This window comes from Myotis brandtii, unplaced genomic scaffold, assembly GCF_000412655.1.
Source record: "Myotis brandtii unplaced genomic scaffold, ASM41265v1 scaffold40, whole genome shotgun sequence".
Classification (NCBI taxonomy): Eukaryota; Metazoa; Chordata; class Mammalia; order Chiroptera; family Vespertilionidae; genus Myotis; species Myotis brandtii.
This window is the reverse complement of record NW_005365372.1, coordinates 438,465-447,060: the sequence shown is the minus strand read 5'-3', so window position 1 is coordinate 447,060 and position 8,596 is coordinate 438,465.

Sequence of the window (8,596 nt, the reverse complement as noted above, 5' to 3'; positions counted from 1 at the left end):
GAGAGAGAGAGAGAAACATCGATGATGAGAGAGAATCATTGATTGGTGCCTCCTGCACGCCCCCTACTGGGGATTGAGCCCACAACCCAGACATGTGCCTTTGACTGGAATCAAAACCAGGACCCCTCAGTCCACAGGCTGATGCTCTATTTACTGAGCTAAACCAGTTAGGGCTGAATACAGGCCTTTTATGCCCCTGGTTACATTTATTTCTTGGTATCTTATTTTTGTTGTTGTTGTTGCCATGGTAAATGGGATTGCTTTTTAGTATTTCTGTCTGAGAGATCATTATTGATGTATAAAAATGCCACGAATTTCTGGATATTAATTTTTTATCCTATTACTTTGCCAAATTCATTGGTTAAACCTAATAGTTTTTGTTGGAGTTTTTATGGTTTTCTGTGTATGATATCATGTCATCTGCAAATAATGACAGTTTTACTTCCTCCTTTCCAATTTGGATGCCTTTAATTTTTGTCTTCTTTTCTGATTGCTGTAGCTAGGACTTCTAGTACAATGTTGAATACAAGTGGTGAAAGAAGATAGCCCTCTCTTGTTCCGGATCTTAAGAGAAATGATTTTAGTTTCTGCCCATTGAATATGATATTGGCTGTAGGTTTGTCATATATGACTTTAATTATTTCATGGTATGATCCCTCCATTCCCACTTTGCTGAAAATTTTTATTATAAATGGATGCTCTATTTGTTGAATGCTTTTTCTGCATCTGTTGATATAATCATGTGATCTTTATCCTTCATATGTTATGTAGTTTATCACATTAATTGATTTGCAGATATTGTTCCAATCTTGTATCCTAGAAATAAATTTCAGATTATCATTGGGTATCATCTTTTTGTATTTCTGGATCTGGTTTTCAATATTTTGTTGAGAATTTTAGCACCTATGTTCATCAGAGATATTGGTATATAATTTTCTTCCTTTATAGAGTCCTTTTCTGGTGTTGGAATAAGGATAATTCCGTAAGCTCATAAAAAAAGCTTGGAAGCCTTCCATTCTCTTGAATTTTTTTGGAATACTTTGAGGAGGATAAGTGTTACTTCTTTTTGAATATTTGGTAAAATGCACCTGTGAAGCCATCTGGTCCATGACTTTTATTTACTCAAAGGTTTTTATTTATTATTATTGCTTCAATTTTTTTTAATTGTAGTTGGTCTATTCATGTTTTCTTATTTTTCCTAATTCAGTTTTAGAAGATTGTATGTTTCTAGGAATGTATCTGTTTTGCCCAGTTTGTCCAGTTTGTTGGCATATAGTTGTCCATAGCATTTTCTTACAATCCTTTGTATTTCTGTGGTGTCAGTTGTTACTTTTTCCATTTCATTTTTTTATTTTATTTATTGGGTCATCTTGCTTTGAAAGATTTCTCAACCTTATTTATCATATCAAAAAACCAGCTCTTGGTTTTATTGATGATTTGCATTGTTTTTGTCTCTTTGTCATTTATTTCTGGTCTGATCTTTATTATTCCTTTCCTCCTACTTAACTCTGAGCTTTGTTTGTTGTTTTAAAATTAGTACTTTTAGGTGTAGGTTTCAATTGTTCATTTGAGATTTTATCGTTTCTTAAGGTTGGCCTGTTATGCTATGAACTTCCTTCTAAGAACTATTTTTGCACTTTCATATATTTGGTGTGTGTGTGTGTGTGTGTGTGTGTGTGTGTGTTTATTTTCATTTGTCTCCAGGTAACTTGATTTCTTCCATGATCTCATCATTAACCCATTCATTGTTTAATAGAATGCTGTTTAGTCTATATGTGTTTAAATGTTTTCAATTTTTTTGTAGTTGATTTCTAGTTTCATACCATTGTGCTTAGAGAAGATGCTTGATCTGATTTCAATCTTCATGAATTTATTAAGACTTATTTTGTGTCCTAGTATGTGACCTATCTTTGAGAATGACCCACATGCACTTGAGAAGAACTTCTATTCTGCTTCTTTGGGATAGAAAGTTCTGTAACAATCAATTAAATCCATCAAATCCAGTGCGTCATTTAAGGTTGCTGTTACCTTGTTGATTTTTTTGTCTGGAAGATTTATCCATTGATGTCAGTGGGGTATTAAAACCTCCTTCTATGACTATATTGCTGTTAATGTCTCCCTTAATTTCCACTAAGATTTTCTTTATATATTCAGTTGCTTCTATGTTGGGTGTGTATATATGTTTACAAGGGTTTTATCCTCTTGATGGCTCCCTTTAGTATTATGTATTGTATCTTAATACGGTTTTTGTTTTGAAGTCTATTTTGTCAGATATATGTATTGCTACCACAGCTTTTATTTTTGTTTCCATTTGCATGGAATATTATTTTCCACCCCTTCACATTCAATCTGTGTATATGTTCTGTTCTGATATGTGTCTCTTGTAGACAGCATGTATATGGGTCATATTTTGTTTTTCATTAAGCTACCCTACGTCTATTGATGGGAGCATTTAATCTATTTATATATATGGTTATTATTGATAGGTACTTATTTATTGCCATTTTATTTTATGCCTATGTATTTCTATATTTCTTCTTATTCTTAAAGCAGGCCCTTTAACATTTTTAGCAATACCAGTTTGGTGGTAATAAACCTCTTTAGCTTTGTGTGTGTTTTGTTTTTTTGTTTGTTTGTTTTTTTTTGGTCTGGGATATTTCACCTTTAATTTTAAATGATAGCCTTGCTGGATAGAGTAGTCTTGGTTGTAAGTTCTTGCTTTTCATCACTTTAAATATTTAATGCCAATCCCTTCTGGCCTGAAGAGATTCTGTTGAAAGATCAGGTAGCAGCCTTGTTGGTAACTAATTAACTCTCCCTTGATCCTTTTATGATTCTCTCTTTGTCTTTAACCTTTGCCATTTTAATTATGATGTGTGTTGGTGTGGGCCTTTGGGGTTCATCTTGATTGACACTTTCTGTGCTTCTTGAACTTGTGTGACTTCTCATCACAAGGTTAGGGAACTTTTTAGCCTTTATTTTTTTAAAACAGGCTCTCTATTGCTTCCTCACTCTCTTTTACCTCTTCTGCTGCTATGATGCCAATGTTGTTATGTTTGCTGTTGTAACAGTGGTCCCTCGTGCTCTACTCATTTTTAAAAATTCTCTCTCTTTTTCATACTCTGTTTGGGTACTTACTGTTAACTTGTCCTCTAAATTGCTGATTCAATCCTCAGTTTCATCTAACTTGCTGTTGATTCCTTCTACTGTATTCTTCATTTCAGATGTTATATTATTAATTTCTGTCTGGTTCTTTTTTATGGTATCTATGTACTTTTAAATGCTTACTATCTCTTAGTTAAAGTTCTCCCCAAGGTTATCCATTCTTCCCCTGAGGTCGTTGAGCATCTTTATAACCATTGTTTTAAACCCTGCATCTGATATATTTTTTTTGTTTCCATTTCATTTAATTCTTCTTCTGGGAACTTTTTTTGTTTGTTTTTTCATTAGGAGCATATTTCTTTCTTTTCCCATTTTGTCTGCCTTTTGTGTTTGTCTCTGTTTATTAGGTAGATCTAGTATGACTCCCAAGCTTGTTATGAGGGCTTTCTGAAGTTGGTCCCTTGCATGTCTAAGTTGTGTAATCTTCTAGGTCACCTGAGCTAGGTGCTCCAGAAATGTGTGGGCTATGTACCTTCTCCTGTAGTAGTTGGGTCTTGAATGCTGTTCACACATTCATGAGTAGAGTTAATTCTCAGCCTGACTGACTATAAATATAGACCTTGTTCACTGTGCATGAGTCACTGTTCAAGGGCTGACTTTTGAGGCAGAGTTGTTCTAGCATGGTCTCTTGTCTGCCAGGGTCCCCGTTTCTCTGTACTCTTTGTGCAGCCAGTTGGGTCAAGCTCTGGTGTGGTTTGAAGCCTACAATTGCTTGTGTTGGTTTGTGCCACCCTTGGCCAGAGCTCTAGTGCAGGTCAATGTGAGACATTGTGTCTAACTGGCCTTGGACTACCTGTCTGGAGCTACCACGCTATTCACTGTTTGTGATTGTGTCTATAAGGCCCTGGTGTGGGGGGAGGGGCCAAACTCTGCACCAGGATTAGCTTCCTGAAGCTCTGGGCTAGGGGCAGATCAATACAATTAGAAGGCTTTCCTGAGGTCTGAATCCATCTGTCAGGCACTCAATGAGGACAGTGTGGCCTCTACTCCAGAGCCATATCATTTAGTCCCTGCAAAATCTCCAAGGTTAGCTCCCCAAGGAGATGCAAACCACAGGTTCAGGTTGGGTGAAGCCAGCTGTCCCCACTGCAGGATCAAGTTTGGCAGAAGTGGGCCCCATGGGCTTGGGTAAACAGATCAAGAAAGCCTTCCATTGGGGTGGCAGAAGCTGGGCCAAGGGAGAAGATCAAGGACCCTTGAACAGTGACTCATACACAGTGAACAAGGTCTATCCTTACTAGTATAGTCAGTCAGGCTGAGAGTTAACTCTACCCGTGAATGGGTGAACAGCATTCAAGACTCAACTACAATAGGAAAGAGCATATAACCTATACAGGAATCATTTCTGGAGCTCCTAGCTCAGGTGATCTAGAAGCTTATACAACTTAGACCAGCCGTGGGCAAACTACGGCCCTCGGGCCAGATCCGGCCCGTTTGAAATAAATAAAACTAAAAAAAAAGACCATACACTTTTACGTAATGATGTTTACTTTGAATTTATATTAGTTCACACAAACACTCCATCCATGCTTTTGTTCCGGCCCTCCGGTCCAGTTTAAGAACCCATTGTGGCCCTCGAGTCAAAAAGTTTGCCCACCCCTGACTTAGACCCATAAGGCGCCTACACTCCTCTCCTTAGCTCTGTAGCCATGCTTGCTCAAGCCCTGGACTGGAGTCTGAGGAGGATGCACTCTGAATGTTCCAGCTATGAGAGAAGCCACCTTCTGCTTGCAGAACTGAGTCCAGCAGGATGGATCCTGCATAACTTGGAGGAGCAGATAGAGGCAGCCCTCTGATAGGATTTGTGCTGGCCCTTTGGAGGGGAGTGAGTTGTAAACCTCCCCCTAGCTCTGCAGCTGTGCAGCCAGAGACCCTGGCAGGAGGCTCCGAGAGGATCCCACTAAAGATACCTAACCTGCAGGACAGAAGAAAAATTGTCTCCTGTGCAAGGTCACACAGTTCAATTACTATGTGAAATTCTGCCTATAGGTTCTCCAGAAAAAAATAATGCACCTCATGTCCCTGTCGGGTGCAGCCAATAGTAGTTTCTGCTGGACTCAAGCTTAGCAGGGTAATGTTGCCAGTATTTGGAGGGCAGGGTTAGTGCACTCACTCAGTTGGTACCATAAGAATAGGAGTGCCTGACCCTGGAAGGTGACACCTGCGTGCAGTGTGGGATGTTGACTCAGGATTGGGACCTCGATAAATGACCCTCCAGATCTCTCTCTGGAGTCATGCCACCTAGGTATTCTCTTTAGGACTCCCATATGCTCTGAGTCTCCTTCCCTCTACCAGAGTCCCTGGTGAGTGCGTAAGAGCGAGTTCCTGTGTGTTGCCTCTTTAGGAGAGCACCTGGGATTTTAGCTGACACCCTCATTTTTTCCAGCAGACAGAGCCCCAACTGATTTTCACTGCCAGATGCTATGCAGGCTCCTTTTCATGGCCCTGGTGCTCTGGTTTGGAAGTCCCAGCATGAGACCCAATGCTCACTCCAGTTTCTCAGCTCCAGCACCTGAGTGCAGGGGTCAACCCTCTTCAGGTGTCTACCCTCCTTAACAATCTTTGTGTATCTTTTTTTTTTACAAATCCTTGGATATCATAATTCTGTTCAGCTGGTCATTCAGGTTAATTGCTCTATAATTTAACAGTAAATTTGGTTGGGAGCCAGAAGGAGGTGTGAGTAGCTTCCATCTACTCTGCAGCCATCTTCTTAAATTTTATGTTTTTTTTTTCTCTTAAATATATTTTTTATTGATTTCAGAGAAGAAGGGAGAGGGAGAGAGAGATAGAAACATCAATTATGAGAGAAAATCATTGATTGGCTGCCTCCTGCATGGCCCCTACTGGGAATCGAGCCACAACCCAGGCATGTGCTCTGACTGGAAATCGAATCGTGACCTCCTGGGTCATAGGTCAACATTCAACCACTGAGACACATCAACCAGGCTTAACTTTTGTGTTTTTAGTATTATTTATTTATTTGAAAAAATGGTTTAGCTATGGCAGACAAGATAGGTTTTATTGTAAAATGAACCACTGCAGAAGAAGCAAGTTACTTCCTGGCGATAAAGTTTCAATTCACTAGGATAATGTAAAACAACAAACTTGTGCATATAATAGCATAGCTTTAAAATGTGTGAAGCAAAACTTCACAGAGCACAAGAGGAAATGACAAAGCCAGCTCATTCATTAATAGAACACATAGAAAAAATCAGTAAAAATGTAGAAGATTTTAATAAGCAGATTAAAAAACTCGAAAAAAATTCCAACAAACTGAATAATAAAAAATGTTTTAAAAATCTACAGAATATATACTATTGCACACACACACACACACATTGTGCATTTTTAGCACAATCACATTTAATTATTTTATTAGTGTTAACTGAACACATATTTAATTGACTATCTACATTATGCTCAGCACTTTGGTGGGATATGGAAACATAGAGATTACTGCCACATGCTTCCCAATAATAGCTATATGAATCTCATGCTTAAATGTGCCAAACTTGCTGTTAAGTACTTTATGTACGTTATCTCATTTAACTCTCAAAGCAACACTATGAGGAAATGAAATTTCCAAGACATTAAGTGACCTGTCTAAGGTCACACATTAACAGGGACCAAGCTTCCTACTTCAAAGTCAGGGCTCTTCACCCTTATGACTGCTGCTGTTCAATGCTGCCTCCCAGATTCCTTAAGGATTTCTTCCCTCCCAAGAGCTCATAGTTTACTAAGACTTTATTGTATTATATATTCTCTATTTTTTTTGTAAAGTAGTTTGATGCCCTTTTCTAAAAGACTAGGATCCTAGCCTCACCACTACCCAATCTGGTCTCATTCGCAAACCAGGACCCTACAGCCACTCAGGTAAAATACCTGTGACCACAGCTGTAGACCCATGGACACCAAGACCCCAGGCAACCCGACGGCAGATTTCTGTGAGTCACAGAGCCAATCCTCCTCCCTGCTGGCCCATGGCAGTGGCATAGGAACTGACAGACCCTCTCCACACAACAGGCCTCCTGCCCACACACAGCAGCTGCGGCTCTACCTGAATTTGAGCCTGGGTGTGTAGACACAGGAAGTTTGTTTCCCACAACAAGAACCCATGCCCAGACAGGGAGGCTGCACTGAATTTGAACCTGGAAGTGCGAACTTGGGGAGTTTGTTTCCCATTACCAGACCCTGCCCCCAAGCAGGGAAGCTGCTCTGAATTTGAGCCTAGGTGCACTATCTTGGGGAGTTTGTTTTCCACTACCAGACCCTCTGCCCACACAGGGAGGCAATGCTGAATTTGAGCCTGGGTGCATTGACATAGGGAGTTTGTTTCCCACAGTGCACACACACATGACCAGATCCCACACCCACACTGAGCGGCAGTGCCACCTGACTTTGATTCAAAGCAAGCGCACACGGAAGGCTGTTTTCCACAGGGCAGGAGTGGACCTCCTGCCCATACAGTGCAACTGTGCAACCTGGTCCCCCAAGTAGACCGGGGACCCCGATTCTCTACTCAAGAGGCAGCACTGAGCACCAGTGACTTGACTCTGTGTCTCATCATGCGTGCCTGGGATCCCTGATTCCCAGTGCATTCACACTAAGAGCCAGTGACTCTAATTCTTGGTTCATGCATACACAGGGACTGTGATTCTCAGCACAAGACCACACCAAGCAACGGAGACTCTGATACTCAATTTTCGGCTTGGACACAGGGGGTCTTTGACTCCTGACACACTCTAAGGGACTCTGATTTTTGGCACACGCCATCCAGGTCTGTTTCAGCATGGCACATTCAGGGTCCCTGATTCTAGTTGTGCACATGAAGCCACACTAAGCACTTGAGATTCTGATCCTGGGAGAGCGTGGCTCCCACCAACCCACAGCAACCACAAGTCTTGATGTGAGAGCTCTTCAGTGACACTCAGGGTGTGCAAAGCTCTCACTGCATATGGACCAGGCCCCCACAACTCGATATTTGAACCTTCTGGTAATAGTCAGAATGGGGAGACAACAAAACAATCCCCAGAAGAAAGAAAAAGAGGAGTCACCAAGAAAGGAAATAAGTGAAACGGAAGCATGCAACATGACAGAAAAAGAACTCAGAGTAATGGTCATACAGTTCATACACCGGATGGACAAGAAAATCAGCAACCAATGCATAAACTAGGAAGAAATCAAAAGTGATATAGCTACAATCAAAAACACCATGGAAGGTTTCAACAGTAGACTAGAAGAAGCAGAGGACCAAATTAGTGAGTTAGAAGATAAAGTACAGAAACAAGCCCAGTCTGAACAGCAACTGGAGAAAAAAATTAAAAAGGAGGATGAGAGCCTAAGGGAGCTTTGGGACAATGCAAAATGTAACAACATATGTATAAAAGGGCTACCAGGAGGACAAGAAGAGCAGCAAAGATTAGAAAATCTATTT